General features: G+C 46.5%; 4 non-coding genes across 4 annotated transcripts; all 4 read left to right on the forward strand.

Moving 5' to 3' along the window:
- The first annotated feature begins 305 nt into the window (after positions 1-305).
- Trnas-gcu lies at positions 306-387 on the forward strand. The gene has a single exon. It is a non-coding gene; the product is annotated as a tRNA-Ser (tRNA).
- Positions 388-7,793: 7,406 nt separating this feature from the next.
- On the forward strand, positions 7,794-7,875 carry Trnas-gcu. The gene has a single exon. It is a non-coding gene; the product is annotated as a tRNA-Ser (tRNA).
- An 839-nt stretch (positions 7,876-8,714) lies between these two features.
- Trnas-gcu lies at positions 8,715-8,796 on the forward strand. The gene has a single exon. It is a non-coding gene; the product is annotated as a tRNA-Ser (tRNA).
- A 7,734-nt stretch (positions 8,797-16,530) lies between these two features.
- Trnas-gcu lies at positions 16,531-16,612 on the forward strand. Its single transcript has one exon. It is a non-coding gene; the product is annotated as a tRNA-Ser (tRNA).
- The last annotated feature ends 3,455 nt before the right edge of the window (positions 16,613-20,067 follow it).

The raw sequence follows: 20,067 nt of genomic DNA on the forward strand, positions 1-20,067 counted from the left end.
AGTGTGTATGAAATACGAGACAAAACTGCCTACCAGATGAAAGCGCACAACATTCCATAGCGTATGCCCTTCGAATTAAACATCATTTCGAGATCTATAAACCAATCATATTTCGGTTCCAGCAAAGAGTATGTTGGTATTTGCGAACGACGAGTTGATATTTATACTTAAGTGGATACCTATCGCAGTCATTTTAACATATCAAGCCTATAATAATCCATCTACGATGTTTTGAATGCGTTTTCGAATCGACAAATGCCTTCTTTCGGCAAGCACTCGCCAAAGACACAGCTGCAGTTGCAGCAGACGAGGTGGCCGAGTGGTTAAGGCGTTGGACTGCTAATCCAATGTGCTCTGCACGCGTGGGTTCGAATCCCATCCTCGTCGAAGAATTTTACGTAAAGCACTCGTTTGCGGTCACTCCCTCTCCGTGCGAAATGCCACACAGTAGTAACAACGGCGCGTGTACGTGGCAGATAGAGTGTGTATGAAATACGAGACAAAACTGCCTACCAGATGAAAGCGCACAACATTCCATAGCGTATGCCCTTCGAATTAAACATCATTTCGAAATCTATAAACCAATCAAATTTCGGTTCCAGCAAAGAGTATGTTGGTATTTGCGAACGACGAGTTGTTATTTATATTTAAATGCATACTGGTCGCAGTCATTTTAACGTATCAAGCCTATAATAATCCATCTGCAGACATCCGTCGCCAGTGGCCGCCCAAACACCAAGCTCCATCGCAAACAGCAGGACAATCTTGGGCTAGGGGGAACGTCAAAATCTTGCTAGAAATATCAGTGTAGGGTATCGAGCTGTACGTTTCGTTGCAGTAAGTCGTGGAAAAGAATGCACAGCACCTTTCTCATTTGCATTAGACAACACTGCATGTCGATACAATGCTTATTCCTGCAGTAAATAAGTGGGCCGGTGATTTTGCCCCGATCGGATATCGACGTGGACGGATGCTGTGATTAAACGATTCGCGAGTGGGAGCTTGGTCGGCTGCACTGCTGCTTGGCATTAGACGTTAACAGCGGCCCAGTACGATGCTTTGAATGCGTTTTCGAATCGACAAATGTCTTCTTTCGGCAAGCACTCGCCGAAGACACAGCTGCAGTTGCAGCAGACGAGGTGGCCGATCATTCTGGCTCTAGCTGCCGACGCGTACGGACGTGCCGCCGTTTGCTGCGCGTAGTCAGTGCTTCGCCAGTGTTTACATTTGCGTTTCGGTTTCCTTGTTTTTGTGATTTTTCTTCGTGTGTAACTTGTGATTATTCTGCCTACTGTGTTCTGTTGTGTGTTTTCTACCGACGTTCACTTATCGTTCGTGGAGTTTTCGGTAATTACCGGAATCTCCCCTTGATTTCTGCATACCATGGCTACAACTGTGAGGAAGAATACGCTGGTTTTTGCGTTCGCCAAGGAAACACGACGTGTTCAGCCGACTGCTCTGGAAATTCATGATTGGCTTGATCAGGTACTTGGCATTAATTCTGATATGGTGCACACCACTCAGCTAGATACTGACAACTACTGTGTTTTCGTAAAATTTTTGAGCCCCGTTTCGGTAGATAAGATTATTGGAAAATTCGGGTATCATGTAGAATTTTTGCATAGAGACGGCACTACAAGTAAAGTAGCTATCAGGAGAGCTGATGCTCTTTATAGATCTGTGCGGGTGTTAAATTTACCTATCGAGATAGATAATGAGAAAATCAAGGTTGCCCTGTCTCAATATGGCGAGGTTAAGGATATAGTTAACGAACGGTGGTCGAAGCAATTTAAAATTCAGAGCTTCAATGGTATTCGTTCGGTAGAGATGGAAGTAAAGTCGAATATCCCATCTCATATAACTGTTGACGGGCATAAAGCCCACGTGGTTTATACTGGTCAAACCCCTACGTGCCATATATGCAATGAATCGGGTCATTTAAGGCAGGACTGTCCTCGTCGTGTTTTTGTACTAAAAGCGAATTTAGTCCAACGGCGCAAGATGACCTTGAGCGTAGTTTTGGCAACTGATAATACAGCCAAACAGGGTGAGGGTTCGGATCCTGTACCTAGTTCTGGAAATATTGCTGTTGATGGTAGTGATTTTCCACCCCTGGTACCACGCTTGAATTGTGATTCTTCTGCCCGAGAGTTGGACGTACTAAACAAGAAACGACCACTTGAACGTACAGATGATCATTCCGATGATGAAACCTCCCGACAATCTCCTGCTGTACGTAAACAGAAAGCTAGCGATGAAACTCTGCCTGTGCCCCAAGGCGAAATGCAAGTGGATTTAATGACAGTTTCTGATACGTCCCGCTCATTGCCAGAAAATGAAACGGCCGCCTCCGACAGAGATAAAGTAGAAGTCCCCGAGGCAGTGACAACTTGCCCAGCTGTAAACAGCGATAATCAGCTGTTTACAGACGGGAAGTTCGCAGAAGCGGTAGAACAACAACACCGCGACGCCGCAACAGCACAACAACCGGCACCAGAGTGTAAACAAGAGGAAGTGTTTACTCCTGAACTGGAAAATAAGCAAACACCGTCGCAAGCATCACAACAAACGAAGGTAGCATGTAAACAGCAGGCAGTGTTTACAAACCAGATCTCTCGCGACACTGTTGCTGAAGCGGCCACGCCGAGTGCTGCCACAACAAAATCAGGTCAGAGTTTTCAGGGCGTCCACCGCCGTACGCTAAAACCACAACCGAATCTTACTGTTTCTCGCACCCAACCCAAACAAAAAGCCGACAAGTCAGATGTAAAATCGCAGAAAAATATACGATATGACATTGTCAGAGAAGGTGCTCCAGATAAGCCTCCTGATACATTCAATGTCGAACAGCCCCTCAGTACTAAGGTACGGGATGACAATGGAAAACAAGCTAACGTGTAGCAACCGTGTTACGAGGAATAATGCAGAATTCTAAACGACTGTAGTTCTAAAACGGATTTCTGCATACCAAAAGTATAACAGTTTTTGACCAAGGTTGTAGGTGGCCAATAGCCAGTTACAGATGCAAGCATACACTATCACAACGATAAATATAAATAAAATTCGAACCTCATTAAAGCTAGCTGCTCTCAAGGAATTTTTGTATGACTCTGGAACCGATATCGCGTTGCTACAGGAGGTTGTAACGACGTCTCTTGCAATGCCAGGATATACCGCCATTGTTAACGTATCTTGTGAAACACATACAGGAACAGCGTTTTTGCTCAGGGAAGGAATTCCCGTGTCTCAAGTAGAGCGTTTGGAATCTGGAAGGGCCATTAGTATAAACGTTTTGGGTACCACATTGATTAACTTATATGCGCCCTCAGGAAATAGTAATAGACAGGACAGGGCAGCATTTTATAAAGAGGAAATTATATATTTATTACGTCGAAACCCAAACAGTTTTATAATGGGCGGTGATTTTAACTGTGTGTTAAATCGTAAGGATCAACAACCACACTTTAACGGTTCGTTGGAACTTAAACGCCTAGTAACCGACTTAAAACTTAAGGACGCATGGGAACTAAAATATCCAACGAATGTTGAATATACGTATATAACACAGACTTCGCGTAGTAGAATAGACAGAATTTATGTTTCCCAAAACTTAGAACGATGTCTACTTAATTCAGAAATCGTACCTGTATATTTTAGTGACCACTGCAGTATGAAGGCGTGCATTAATTTAGCTCCACAGCCGATTAAGATTTTTAGGAACCAGTGGCATCTAAATGTCTCTCTCTTAAAAGAGCAAGATTTGGCAGACGCAGTATCAGAAGCGTGGACCTTATGTCTGCGATCGATCGACAGGCACCCCACAGTATTAGATTGGTGGATTAAGGTTGCAAAACCGAGACTGAGAAAAGTGTGTATCAGATACAGCAGAGAAAGAGCGCGGGAGTTAAAAAACAGTATGGAATTTTATTACAGATTGTTGCGGGACCTCTATGCACAGGCAAACGTGTCAACCATTAGATTACACGAGATCAAACACACCAAAGCGAAATTACTCGCCTTTAAAAGACAGCAGATGGAAGGCTTAAAACTGAAGTCAAAGGCGAAGTCGGTGGTAGATGATGAAACAACATCCTTATATCATCTGCTTCGGCATGCAAAGAATAGGCGACGAACTGTCATTAGTGAAATTAAAACATCCAATGGGACTACACTCACGTCTCAGAAGGAGATTCTCAATGCAGTATACCAATACTACCACGAGTTATATGCTTCCAGCCCACCTCACGAGGGGTCTCTGCAAGGGGTTCTCAGTGTTTTATCCCCAAAATTGACGAGTTCTGAAAACGACGAAATCCTTTCTGAAGTCAGTAACGAAGAGGTTCGTGAGATAATAACCAAGTCCCCGTTAAATAAATCTGCTGGACCCGACGGACTGCCTGTAGAATTTTACTTAAAATTCTGGTTTTTAATTGGTGACACTTTTACATGCATTGTCAATGAGATTTTTAACGAGCAGACGGTACCTGAAGATTTTAAAGATAGCAAAATTGTACTTATACCGAAAAACAAAGGAACGAAAAGTTTAAACAATTACCGCCCTATTTCACTTTTAAACTCTGACTACAAAATAGTATGCAGGATTTTAAAAAAGAGACTTTCCCCTCTGACCGACAAATTAATTAGTCAACATCAGTCATGTGCAGCAAATAGAAGTATTTTTAATACAATTTCTGAATATAGAGACATCATCGCCTTAGCATCAGTTTCCAATATCAAATGTGCTCTACTCTTTATAGATTTTAATAAGGCCTTCGACTCGGTGAATCACCGTTTCCTGTTTGAGGTATTGACAAAAATGGGATTCGTCCACAAAACTGTTAATGTTTTAAAAAACATTGCTACTGGTCTGCACGCTAAATTAGCCGTCAACTGTCAGCTGTCGCGGCAAATTCCAATAAACCGCGGCATTCCTCAGGGAAGTCCCTTATCTATGTTTTTGTTTGTTGTGTCGTTAGAGCCCTTTTTACGAAGTGTTCATGAAAGGTTAAAGGGCATAACTATAACTGGTAGGAAAACTGTAGTGCGAGCCTATGCTGACGATGTTGGTGTCGTTATAAGAGGGCAAGATGATGTAATTCGACTAGGGGCCATTCTTCAAACCTACTGCCGCGCATCGGGTGCGACAAAGAACGAAAATAAAAGTACAATCTTGGGAATGCGGGGTCTTGACCGGATACACATCGATTGGGCGAAGTCAGTTACCACCCACAAAACCCTGGGGACAATCCTGACGGCATGTCCCATGAGGATGACAGCCCTCAACTGGAAAGAGGTTTCCACAAAGATTCAAGGCGGCCTCATTGAGAACACACAACGACTTATGAACCAGGTTCAGAGGGTCAAGTTCATTAACTTATGCATTCTCTCAAAGGCATTCTGTATGGCACAAGTTTTTCCCTTGCCGAAGTTGATAGCTCAGAAAATAATGTCGAGAGTGGCAAATTTCTTATGGAAGGGGGAAATCTACAGGGTTAACCTAAAAACTGCGACCTTACATCCTAGAAATGGAGGCCTCGGACTGGTGGACATACGTAATAAAGCTTCTGCGCTTTTCATAAAACGGTCTTTAAGCATATTTCACGCCAACCCAGGCAGTATTACTACACAATTGTTTCAATGTGTCCAACCAGAAAGCCTTCAGCCACCGGCAAACGTACAAAAGATTAATCCCCGACTGCGATACGTTAGGATCTTGTACACAGAATTGAGCTATGTTAACGAGAAACTCAGAACTTCACTGCACATTGCAGCCCAAGATATCATGAGAGAAAGACAACAATACGAAGGCAAAAATAAAATTGCCACGAAATATATGAATTACAACTGGGATGCAATTTGGGAGAATATTAGTTTTACCGGGCTCAATTCACATGTGGTAACGGCATGGTACAAAGCCGTCAATGATATTGTCAGCACCAACGAACGGCTTTATAAAATTGGGAAAGCTGAAACCCCCTTATGTCGGACATATAAACTGGTTGACACCGTGATTCATAGATTCACGTGTGGTGGAAATTTCAACAACTAGATTTGGCTCAGGAAAAGTCTTGCACTACTGCAACGAACGTCACCCAATTCTATTACTCCTATGATGCTTCTCAGACCTGAAATTAAGTATTACCCGAAAACCAAAAATAATGCAATACACTGGTTAATGGGACAGTTTGTCCATTACATTCTCAATAAAATAGATGGTGACGATGAAACGGAATTCAAGCTTTTTATGAAAATGGAGTACAGTAAAGTTAAGCACTATGCAGACCACAGGAAAATGTATGGAAACATGTTGATCTTTTTATTCGAAAGAATAGGTGTTGGTTAAAAAGCACAGTCTAACAATAAAGTTACTATTTTAGGGGTACTGAAGGAATGAAGTATGAGATCTACGTTCAAGATGAAGGAAATGCCTCTTCTTTTATCCATTTCTGTTATGTCGGTCCCCCCAATATGTGTCTCATAAATGCTGGAGGTATATTGAGGTAAAATAACATGTTTCCTACTCGAATGACTGTTGAATGATCACTCGAATGACAGCCTTCCAATGAGATCTCCACCCAGACGTCGTACAAACAGCGCTCCGCATCACAATGAAAAGAGCAGGCAAAGACCACACACGACTACAACCGCTTTTCTATAACATGTAAAATGTACTGAAGGAGCCATTCGGTGGGAGTAATGGCGGGGGCATCGTGGCCAGGCCTCGAGTTCTTTGACCCCTGCCCTCTTTGTCCCCGTCATGCGCCTACTGATGGCTTCCAAAAAGACACAAAAACAAAACAAGCGGTCTCTGGCAAAAAACGGGATAAAAAAGAAGAAGAAAAAAAAAGTAGCGCGTCTGATCAGAAGGTTGCGTGTTCAAATCACGTCGGGGTCACAATGAAATTTTTGTTTACGAAAGCCATAGGCGAGTATGTCAGTTTAATCAAATACCAAACGATTACGGAGAAAAAAAAAAAAAGTGGTTAAGGCGTTGGACTGCTAATCCAATGTGCTCTGCACGCGTGGGTTCGAATCCCATCCTCGTCGAAGAATTTTACGTAAAGCACTCGTTTGCGGTCACTCCCTCTCCGTGCGAAATGCCACACAGTAGTAACAACGGCGCGTGTACGTGGCAGATAGAGTGTGTATGAAATACGAGACAAAACTGCCTACCAGATGAAAGCGCACAACATTCCATAGCGTATGCCCTTCGAATTAAACATCATTTCGAAATCTATAAACCAATCAAATTTCGGTTCCAGCAAAGAGTATGTTGGTATTTGCGAACGACGAGTTGTTATTTATATTTAAATGCATACCTGTCGCAGTCATTTTAACGTATCGAGCCTATAATAATCCATCTGCAGACATCCGTCGCCAGTGGCCGCCCAAACACCAAGCTCCATCGCAAACAGCAGGACAATCTTGGGCTAGGGGGAACGTCAAAACCTTGCTAGCAATATCAGTGAAGCGTATCGAGCTGTACGTTTCGTTGCAGTAAGTCGTGGAAAAGAATGCACAGCACCTTTCTCATTTGCATTAGACAACACTGCATGTCGATACAATGCTTATTCCTGCAGTAAATAAGTGGGCCGGTGATTTTGCCCCGATCGGATATCGACGTGGACGGATGCTGTCATTAAACGATTCGGGAGTGGGAGCTTGGTCGGCTGCACTGCTGCTTGGCATTAGACGTTAACAGCGGGCCAATACGATGTTTTGAATGCGTTTTCGAATCGAAAAATGTCTTCTTTCGGCAAGCACTCGCCGAAGACACAGCTGCAGTTGCAGCAGACGAGGTTGCCGAGTGGCTAAGGCGTTGGACTGCTAATCCAATGTGCTCTGCACGCGTGGGTTCGAATCCCATCCTCGTCGAAGAATTTTACGTAAAGCACTCGTTTGCGGTCACTCAATCTCCGTTCGAAACGCCACACAGTAGTAACAACGGCGCGTTTACGTGGCAGATAGAGTGTGTATGAAATACGAGACAAAACTGCCTACCAGATGAAAGCGCACAACATTCCATAGCGTATGCCCTTCGAATTAAACATCATTTCGAGATCTATAAACCAATCAAATTTCGGTTCCAGCAAAGAGTATGTTGGTATTTGCGAACGACGAGTTGTTATTTATATTTAAGTGCATACCTGTCGCAGTCTTTTTAACGTATCAAGCCTATAATAATCCATCTGTAGCACAACTGTCGCCTTCCGACAGTTTGTTTAAAGCCAGGCCGCCATCCACAGAAGCGATCCGGCAGGGCCTACTGGAGAGACTTGACTTTGCAGACATCCGTCGCCAGTGGCCGCCCAAACACCAAGCTCCATCGCAAACAGCTGGACAATCTTGGGCTAGGGGGAACGTCAAAACCTTGCTAGCAATATCAGTGTAGCGTATCGAGCTGTACGTTTCGTTGCAGTAAGTCGTGGAAAAGAATGCACAGCACCTTTCTCATTTGCATTAGACAACACTGCATGTCGATACAATGTTTATTCCTGCAGTAAATAAGTGGGCCGGTGATTTTGCCCCGATCGGATATCGACGTGGACGGATGCTGTCATTAAACGATTCGCGAGTGGGAGCTTGGTCGGCTGCACTGCTGCTTGGCATTAGACGTTAACAGCGGGCCAGTACGATGTTTTGAATGCGTTTTCGAATCGAAAAATGTCTTCTTTCGGCAAGCACTCGCCGAAGACACAGCTGCAGTTGCAGCAGACGAGGTGGCCGAGTGGTTAAGGCGTTGGACTGCTAATCCAATGTGCTCTGCACGCGTGGGTTCGAATCCCGTCCTCGTCGAAGAATTTTACGTAAAGCAGTCGCGCTTGCGACACCGTGCTGGTCGGACGTGTCAGTGCTCCGCTCCACCGCGTGTTCACAAGGCGTGTTTTCAACTCATATTTCTGTTTGCAAGTGTTGTGTTGTTCTGCAGTTTATATCGTTTTCCATTTGTATTTTTGTTGTGGTCTTATTGTAGCGGGTTAACCGCTCGCTATCTGCTGCAATGTCCAGGTTATTTCCGCGAAAGTGTACACTCCGTTTTGATTTCGACGAGTCCACCCGATCTGTGCAACCGAGTTCACTGGAGATACATGACTGGATCGTTGATGTTATTGGGATTACATCTGACCAAGTGCACACCGCCTATTATGATACCGAGCAGTATTGTTTCTTTGTTAAATTACGGAATCCTGTATTACTGGAGAAGATCATGACGAAGCACGGAGGAAGTGCTATTTTCCGACACCGGGACGACTCTGTAAGTACAGTGCTCATTTCCAATGCCGATGTAGACTACACGAACGTGCGTATTTTTAACTTACCCCCTGAAGTAGAAAATTGTTATCTAAAGGAGGTACTGTCCAAATTCGGTGACGTTAAACAGATTCGACATGAACGGTGGTCAAGTCAACATAGGTTGCAATGTTACAGTGGCGTTCGATCTGTAGAAATGCATGTCAAGCAGAATATTCCATCCCATATACTTGTTTGTGACTATAAGGCTCACGTTACTCACATTGGCCAAATACCGACCTGTCATATCTGTAATGAGAGTGGTCACTTGCGTCAAGACTGCCCCAGGCGCATGTTTGTGTTAAAGAATTCCCTCCAGCAGCGTAAAAGGCTTACTTTGGCGGATGTAGTGGCAGCCAAGCCGATGACAGCGATTGGGCTCCCTAGTTCTGAAATGCCTTCGGAACAGCAACAAGAAATTCGTTCTGATGAGTTTCCGGTTCTGGTTCGGAGAGACAAAGGTGCGTTGGCCCCTGCAAAACTCGATGCCGCGACCAATAAGAGGCGCAGAACTTGTGACAGCAGTGGCTCTGATACCGACACCTCTAGTGCGCATGAGACCGCGAAAAAGGACGATCAGGAATCCGGCTCGGAAGCGAAAGCTCCAATCGGTGAGGCTATTGTGGACGCTTCTCCTCCCACAATTTCAAGTGCCGATACTTCCGTGGAAGTTAAGCAGTTGTCGCTGGCTAGTGCCTTAGAACTTCCGCGACAGCCAACTCCGGCCGACCAACCTGTACGTGTGGCTCACATTCCTGCAGGAAGTACACACACAGAGGCCTGTGATGGTGGTATACAAACACCTCTGAGCGCCGACGGTACACATCACGTGGCAGCCACTTCGGTTCAGGACTCACAACAAGGGGAATGTCAACAACTCCAGGAAATAATACAAACACAGCTGTCCGGGTCTGTCGGTGACAACAAACCGTTGCGGGCAGAGACTGTTGCCAAACAGGCTGATAGTGCGAGTGATAGTTCAGCTGCTCGCTCGCCGGCGGTGTCGCCGCGTGCGATCCCTTCGAGGGATGTGCCGGGAGAGCAGCTTGACATCACCCACGACCCTCCCACGCCGCCGGCTGCGGAGGTGCTCCACAGTGTCCGCCCCAGGATCCGAGTGCAACCTAATGTAAATGCTGTGCGTAAAAAGAGTAAGAACAAAGACGCAAGAATACAACTCAGTGACGTCACAGACACGAATTTCCCGGCCACAAATATGGAATGGCATGAAGATGTTGCCCTTTAAAGATATTTGCTCCTTCCGCCTCTCCAACGTACTGTCATTATGTCGCAAGTCTATACGATCACGACATTAAATATTAATAAAATCCGGTCGGAGGTGAAACTGAGTGCCTTAAAACAATATCTCTATGAGTCGGGAACAGATATCGCTCTTTTGCAGGAGGTGGCCATGCCACACTTAACTCTTCCTGGTTTTGTTGCTATTACAAATTTTTCCCCCGACTCGAACGTGGGGACTGCCATCTTACTTAGAGAAGGCATTCCCGTCACTCAGGTTGACAAGTTAGATTCCGGTAGAGGTGTGGGTGTCACCGTTTTTGGCGTCACCATCATTAACTTGTACGCGCCTTCTGGCAGTACCTATAGAGCGGAACGAGCAAACTTTTTTAAGGAACAAATCATCTATTTGTTACGGAAAAATCCCGAACGTGTTATCATTGGAGGTGATTTTAATTGTGTTTTATCCCAGAAAGATCAGTCCCCGAATTTTAATTATTCGCCTGAATTAAAGCGTCTCGTGACCGACCTCAAACTGAAAGACGCGTGGGAAATTAGGTACCCGACCTTGGTACGATTCACACACATCGTCGCGAATTCCTGCAGCAGAATTGACAGGATTTATGTTTCCGACGTTTTAGAGAATGTCTTGTTACAAATTGAAACAATACCCTCCAGCTTCTCTGATCACAGTGGTGTCGTTGCGTGCCTGAATTTGCTGCCACAACCAACGCGTTGGTATAAAAATCAATGGAACTTGAACGTCTCCTTATTAACGGATGCTGACCTAGAGGCGGCGGTGCGACGCGCTTGGGAGCAGTGCTTGCGCACTACCACAAACTTTCGTAGCACCATAGCGTGGTGGACTCAGCATGCAAAACCCAAACTGCGAAAAGTTGTTATATTCTTCGGTATTGAAAGAGCAGCCGCGATAAAGAAGACGATGGAGTTCTACTACACTATCTTACGCGACCTCTGTGATAGAGCCGACGCCGCGAACACCAGAATAGACGACATTCGAAAAATAAAGGCGAAATTAATCAATCTTAAGATGATGCAACTGGAAGGTCTTAAGATCAAATCTAAAGTGAAGTCGGTCAGGGACGATGAAACAGCCGCTCTATACCACCTTGTTAAACATGCTAAGAACAGAAGGAGGACTTTTATTGAGGCCCTGAAACTCGGTGATGGCACGACTGTCGACACCCAGCGAGAGATTATCAAGGCACTACACGACTATTTTGTTGACACCTACACGTCAGCGGCTACTCATGACGACTGCTATGACGAATTGTTTAGTGCCATTTCCTCTACTATAACTAGAGAAGACAATGACACCATTTCTTTGGAATTTAGTAATAAAGATGTTTTGGAGATTGTCTGCCACTCGCCGATCAGGAAGTCCCCTGGTCCTGACGGATTACCCATTGAATTTTACAGGAGGTATTGGCACATCATCGGGGACAAAATCACCCAATTAGTGAACGAAGTTTTTCAAGGGAAGCCTATACCACTTGCCTTTAAGGAATGCACAATTGTGCTTATCCCTAAAAGCAGAGGTACCAAAAATATCGCCAACTTCCGCCCCATTTCATTGTTAAACTCCGATTATAAAATAGTCGCCCGTGCAATCAACACGCGAATGATGCCCCTCACTGCAAAATTCATTGGACGTCAGCAGACATGTGCCTTCGGGAGAACTGTATTGCAAACGGCAGCTTTTTATCGGGATATCATTGCTTTAACGGACGCCAGTAACGTGAAGTGTGGGCTGATCTTTCTGGACTTTTTTAGAGCCTTTGACCTCGTCACTCACGAGTACCTCCTTGAAACCATGAAAAGATTCGGTTTCTTGCAGAACGCGATTGACATGATCAAAAACATGGCACTGGGGATCAACGCAAGACTTTCTGTCAACTCGCAACTAACCCAACCGATTCCAATCAACAGAGGGATTCCACAAGGCAGCCCTTTGTCCATGTTACTTTTTGTTCTTTCACTCGAACCTCTGTTACTCCAACTGCAGGCGAAACTCACAGGGCTAACACTTTCAGGAGAAAAAACTGTCGTAGGCGCCTATGCCGACGATGTGGGTGTGGTTGTCCGCAATGAGAATGATGTCACCACTTTAGCGGCTCACCTCCAGCAATACTGTTTGGCGTCGGGGGCTAAATTGAATGACAAGAAAAGTAAATTTATTAACCTCTGTGGCCTCCAGCATTTGCGAGTTGGCTACGCTCAGGAAGTCAGCGTCCACAAGGCTCTCGGCATCATATTGACGGCGTCCTCTTTAAAGATGGCGGCGGCAAACTGGAAGGAAATAGTGCGTAAACTTAACGGTGCTCTCATTGACAATTCCCACAGAAGCCTCAATCAATTTGATCGGATTCATCTGGTCAACTCCTGTATTTTATCCAAAGCCTTCTACACGGCGCAGCTCCTGCCACTGCCTGCAGTCATTGCTAAGCAAATTATGTCGAAGGTGACCAATTTTATTTGGAGAGGGGAAATTTTTCGCGTGTCTGCCAAAACTGCGACACTCCACCCCCAGAATGGAGGGATGGGATTAGTAGATATCAAGGTGAAAGCGATGGCTCTCTATGTTACAAGGACGGCCGCTATAATTAACAATGATCCTTCCGGCATTACAGCGCAATTATTCACTGCCGTCAGGCCGCAAAGTCTTGACCCACCGCTGAATATTCAGCCCATCAGTTATCGGCTAAAACATATCAGAGATTATTACCTTTCACGGAGCTACATCAGTAAAGAGGTCATAAACTCTCAACGTTTAACTGCACAAGCCATAATAGCGGACTGGAGACAACATGAAGGAACGAATCCATTGGCAACGAAGCTCGGTGGCATGAACTGGGATATCGTATGGCGCAATGTCAGTTCCCGTGTCCTCAGTTCCGATGCTCGCACTGCCTGGTACAAAGCCATCAATGATGTGGTTAGCACGAACGAGAGGTTACATAAAATCGGGCTCAGTGACACCCCTCTCTGTCGTCGCTGCCAACTGACGGATACAGTTATCCACCGTTACACCTGCGGGGAACGTCTCCAGCACTGGGTTTGGCTTCGAGCAAAAATAGCTCTTATTACCAGGACAACAACCGCCAATGTTTCGTCAGCACTACTGTCTCGTCCCGATGTGCATTTTTATCCGCAGGCGAAAAACAGGGCAGTTTTGTGGTTGCTGGGTACCTATTCCAGCTACGTCTTTAATGATTTTGGCGGTGACAATTATTTGGAATTCAAGATGTTTATGGCTATCGAATTCGCCAAAACATGCACGTACCCGAATCATGGGAAACTCTTCGGCAATATGCTTAAAATAGCGTTTCATCGCATGGGTATCGGATAGGTCAACTGAGTGTGACGGGGTGAGGCCGGGCCGCGGGACACCAGTAGTGCCGCGAAGAGGCCCCACTGCTTCTGTGTCGCGTCCGGACTCCCCCTCACACTGCGGCCTTCAATGACTCGCTGGACACTGGCTACAGGATCTTTCATTGAGTGAGATAAGAAGCTGTGTTTATATTACGTTTATTCTTCGAGCAGCACATCTACTATGCCCAAGGGCGAAGTCTTTTCGTTGTCATTTTCACCATTCCAATTTATTTTCATAGAAGGTTAAGGGTTTCGTTTTTCATAAAAAAAATTAAAAAAATAAAAAAAATAAAAAAAATTATTAAAAATAAAAAAAATAAAACAAAAAAAACGTGGTTAAGGCGTCAAAAGAAACAGGGAAAAATAAAAAAAAAATAAAAAAAAGGTGGCGCAATTGGTTAGCGCACGGTACTTCTATAGAAAAAAAAGGTGGTTAAGGCGAAAAAAAAAAAAGTGGTTAAGGCGTTGGACTGCAAATCCAATGTGCTCTGCACGAGTGGGTTCGAATCCCATCCTCGTCGAAGAATTTTACGTTAAGCACCCATTTCGGATCACACCTTCTACATGCGAAACGCCACTCAGTAGTAGCAACGGAACGTGTATGTGGCAGATAGCATCTGTAAGAAATACGAAACTAAACCGCCTACCAATTGGAAGGACACAACATTCGATAGCGTACGTCTTTCGAATCAAACACCATCTCAAGATCTAAAAACGAATCGAAGTTTGGCACCATGGTGGTGTTTGGGAACGGTGCGTTCTCATTCATATTTAAGTGCTTACTTCTTGCAGTCATTTTAACGTATCGGGCCTATAATACCCCCAACTGTACCTTTCCGTCCGGCCGCCATACACGGAAGCGATCTGATAGGGCCTGGCTTCATCGCCAGCAGCAGGAGCCTCTGGTCTCACAATTCGGCTACGAAGAACGTGGTTTGCTCTTCGAAAGAAACTTGAAAGCAACATCAGCGATGAGGTCATCGAAGGTGACAAATAATTGTTGCGAATCGAGATAATCGCGTAGTTCCAGTAGTCGTTATACATCTACATCTACATCTACATTGATACTCCGCAAGCCACCCAACGGTGTGTGGCGGAGGGCACTTTACGTGCCACTGTCATTACCTCCCTTTCCTGTTCCAGTCGCGTATGGTTCGCGGGAAGAACGACTGTCTGAAAGCCTCCGTGCGCGCTCTAATCTCTCTAATTTTACATTCGTGATCTCCTCGGGAAGTATAAGTAGGGGGAAGCAATAAATTCGATACCTCATCCAGAAACGCACCCTCTCGAAACCTGGCGAGCAAGCTACACCGCGATGTAGAGCGCCTCTCTTGCAGAGTCTGCCACTTGAGTTTATTAAACATCTCCGTAACGCTATCACGGTTACCAAATAACCCAGTGACGAAACGCGCCGCTCTTCGTTGGATCTTCTCTATCTCCTCCGTCAACCCGACCTGGTACGGATCCCACACTGATGAGCAATACTCAAGTATAGGTCGAACGAGTGTTTTGTAAGCCACCTCCTTTGTTGATGGACTACATTTTCTAAGCACTCTCCCAATGAATCTCAACCTGGTACCCGCCTTACCAACAATTAGTTTTATATGATCATTCCACTTCAAATCGTTCCGTACGCATACTCCCAGATATTTTACAGAAGTAACTGCTACCAGTGTTTGTTCCGCTATCATATAATCATACAATAAAGGATCCTTCTTTCTATGTATTCGCAATACATTACATTTGTCTATGTTAAGGGTCAGTTGCCACTCCCTGCACCAAGTGCCTATCCGCTGCAGATCTTCCTGTATTTCGCTACAATTTTCTAATGCAGCAACTTCTCTGTATACTACAGCATCATCCGCGAAAAGCCGCATGGAACTTCCGACACTATCTACTAAGTCATTTGTATATGTTGTGAAAAGCAATGGTCCCATAACACTCCCCTGTGGCACGCCAGAGGTTACTTTAACGTCTGTAGACGTCTCTCCATTGATAACAACATGCTGTGTTCTGTTTGCTAAAAACTCTTCAATCCAGCCACACAGCTGGTCTGATATTCCGTAGGCTCTTACTTTGTTTATCAGGCGACAGTGCGGAACTGTATCGAACGCCTTCCGGAAGTCAAGAAAAATAGCATCTACCTGGGAGCCTGTATCTAATATTTTCTGGGTCTCATGAACAAATAAGGCGAGTTGGGTCTCATACGATCGCTGTTTCCGGAATCCATGTTGATTCCTACGTAGTAGATTCTGGGTTTCCAGAAATGACATGATACGCAAGCAAAAAACATGTTCTAAAATTCTACAAGAGATCGACGTAAGAGATATACCTAATGCACAGGACATTTCTCATTTGCATTAGACAACGCTACACGACGATTCGGTGCTTATTTCTGCAGTAAGTAAGTGGGCCGACTACTTTCCTCCGATGGGATACCGACGTGGACAGATGCCATCATTAAATGATTCATGAGTGGGAGCTTGGTCAGCTGCACTGCAGCAGGGCATTACAGCGTTAACACCAGCCACAGTACGATGCGTTTTCGAATCGACAAACGACTTCTTTCCGTAAGGACTAGCGAGGGACGCAGTTTCCGATGCGTCAGACGAGGTGGCCGAGTGGTTAAGGCGTTGGACTGCTAATCCAATGTGCTCTGCACGCGTGGGTTCGAATCCCATCCTCGTCGAAGAATTTTACGTTAAGCACCCATTTCGGATCACACCTTCTACATGCGAAACGCCACTCAGTAGTAGCAACGGAACGTGTATGTGGCAGATAGCATCTGTAAGAAATACGAAACTAAACCGCCTACCAATTGGAAGGACACAACATTCGATAGCGTACGTCTTTCGAATCAAACACCATCTCAAGATCTAAAAACGAATCGAAGTTTGGCACCATGGTGGTGTTTCGGAACGGTGCGTTCTCATTCATATTTAAGTGCTTACTTCTTGCAGTCATTTTATCGTATCGATCCTATAATACCCCCAACTTGTCGCCTTTCGACAGTTTGCTTTCCGTCCGGCCGCCATAGACGGAAGCGATCTGATAGGGCCTGGCTCCATCGCCAACAGCAGGAGCCTCTGGTCTCACAATTCGGCTACGAAGAACGTGGTTTGCTCTTCGAAAGAAACTTGAAAGCAACATCAGCGATGAGGTCATCGAAGGTGACAAATAATTGTTGCGAATCGAGATAATCGCGTAGTTCCAGTAGTCGTTATACCTAATGCACAGGGTTCGAATCCCATCCTCGTCGAAGAATTTTACGTAAAGCACTCGTTTGCGGTCACTCAATCTCCGTGCGAAACGCCACACAGTAGTAACAACGGCGCGTGTACGTGGCAGATAGAGTGTGTATGAAATACGAGACAAAACTGCCTACCAGATGAAATCGCACAACATTCCATAGCGTATGCCCTTCGAATTAAACATCATTTCGAGATCTATAAACCAATCAAATTTCGGTTCCAGCAAAGAGTATGTTGGTATTTGCGAACGACGAGTTGTTATTTATATTTAAGTGCATACCTGTCGCAGTCATTTTAACGTATCAAGCCTATAATAATCCATCTACGATGTTTTGAATGCGTTTTCGAATCGACAAATGCCTTCTTTCGGCAAGCACTCGCCAAAGACACAGCTGCAGTTGCAGCAGACGAGGTGGCCGAGTGGTTCAGTCCGGCTTTCGCCGCCGTGCAGTGCGGACGTGTTGTTATTTCCGCCTGCGGAGCGGGCGCGCTCGCTGTTGTTTACATTTCAGCGGCCGTCACTAACGTGTCGCTTACGTGCACTAGAATCATGGCCAACCGTTTTCGAAAATCAACTTTACGTTTCAACTTTTGCAACGACTACGCACGACCAAAGGCCTTGGAAGTGGAACGTTTCCTACGCGACGTTGCTAAGATCCCAGCTTCTGACATCTTGGGCATCCATTTGTCCATATTAAGCAGTACTGTGTACGTCAAAGTCGTCAATGACGCGGTATGTGAAAGAATACTTCGTGACACCAACCATGGATTACGCTTTTGCCACGCCGACGGCAATGTCGGAGCGGTCACTGTCGACCATGCCGGCTTAGGAATGCGCACCATACGAGTTTTCGAACTCCCGTTCGAGCTTCCAGCGGAAGACGTTATCGCGGCTTTCCGCCCCTATGGCACTGTACATGGCCACACTGCCGAACGCTGGGCGCAATTGCAAACGTACTCTGTTCTTAACGGTGTACGGCAGATCACCATCGACCTCCATCGCCACGTGCCATCTTACCTGCAAATTAGCGGGTGCCGCGCGGTTGTCATATACGACGGCCAACCCAAGACCTGTTCCGGGTGCGGCAAAGAAGGCCACCTCAGATCTGAGTGTCTTCAGCGACGAATCACCCAATTGCCAGCCGCTACTGTGGCACCTCCGGCTCCGACGACGGTTTTACCGATCACCTACGCATCGGCGCTCTGTTCTCCTCCCACCGGCCGCCGCCCATCGTACCATGCACCGGTGACCCTTCCAGCTGCTACGGATACCGCTGGGGCCGACGCGTCGCGCTCAAAGCCTGACGCTACTCCGGCGCCACTACCAACAGCGACGACTTCCGACACCCATCCGCCTGAACATATGGACGCCCCTTCATTTGACGTTCCCGCGACGGCCTTCCTCTCAGAGCGACGCGACTCCCTCCCGTCTTCCGACACGGAGGGACGAATCCGCAAACAACGTTCACCTAAGAGGCGCAAGAGGAGGCGCCGTACGGTCTCGGAACGAGACAGATCACCACCCCCCGATGCTCCAGAAGCCGTCCGACCCGACGAGGCCTCGGAGAACCTACACGACGATATGAATGACGACAACATGGCGCCGACTGTGGATACGTCGATGCCTACTCTACTGGCTCGCTCAGGTGCTCCTGAACCAATGGACTCCACAGATGCGACTGCCGCCGAGACGTCCTCAGCCCCTACGACCGAAGTGGAACGTACGACCATCACAACGACAACGCCTTCAATGGTGTGGAGTGAGGACGTCGATGAGGAGCCGGACCACACGCTGGGGACAGAGTTACCCCAGACGGAAGCATCGTTACGCCGCTGACAATGCCGTCAGGTGGCGTACGGCACGACTCACCGTTGCCTCGTCCCTCTTCATCCTCCGCCGGTGGAGTTCCCCTCCACGGCGGGTTACGGCTCCAAACCTACCGAATAGCGACGATCAACACTAACACCATTAGCTCACCCGTGAAACTTCAACTGCTGCGAGAGATGATATGGGCGTCGGACGTCGATATCGCACTACTACAGGAAGTACACCTGGCCACACTACCAGACGTCGCGGGATATAACACTTATCCTTCTCCTGGTGACCACCTGGGACGCGGCGTAGCCATCTACGCCAGAGAAGGCATTCCAGTGGCCGATATCACATACCTTCCATCTGCCAGAGGCATGGCCGTCACCGTCATGGGGACGCGTATCATCAACATTTACGCTCCGTCAGGCTCCACCCGCAGACGCGACAGGGCCCTCTTCTATTCAAAAGAAATTGCTCCTTTGTTTATTGGACGCTGCGACCATTACTTGCTTGGGGGTGATTTTAATTGTGTCTTGCACCCTAAAGATCAAGTGCCCCACTACAACACCTGTCAAGAACTGCGTCTTGTCGTCCGAGATCTGTTGCTCCGCGACACTTGGGAAGTTCGGCACGGCGACGCGCCTGGACATACTTACCAGACGAGTCACTCCGCGAGCCGCCTTGATAGAATTTACGTCTCTCGGGAACTCACACCTGCAGTCCAAGGTGCAGAACTTTGGCCCCTGGCCTTTTCGGACCACTGTGCCTACATCTGCAACATTCTCTTCCCCAAGCAAGTGGTCTGGCGTAGTCGTGCACCGTGGAAGCTAAACACCTCCCATCTTCATGATCCCGAATGTCTTCAACGTGTTACCGAGACATGGGCCACCTGTGAACGTCGCTTACCTAAATACTGCACGACCTTGACCTGGTGGCTAGAATGTGCCAAACCTGCCATTCGACGTACTTTGATTCAGTATGGAAAGGAAGTTGCTATGTGGCGCCGGCACACTACCGACTATTTCTACGCCGTTCTCCGCGACCTGGGCGCCCAACCGCCCACCCCCGACACCCAGAGGG

This window comes from Schistocerca americana, chromosome 2 (genome assembly GCF_021461395.2).
Source record: "Schistocerca americana isolate TAMUIC-IGC-003095 chromosome 2, iqSchAmer2.1, whole genome shotgun sequence".
NCBI lineage: Eukaryota > Metazoa > Arthropoda > Insecta > Orthoptera > Acrididae > Schistocerca > Schistocerca americana.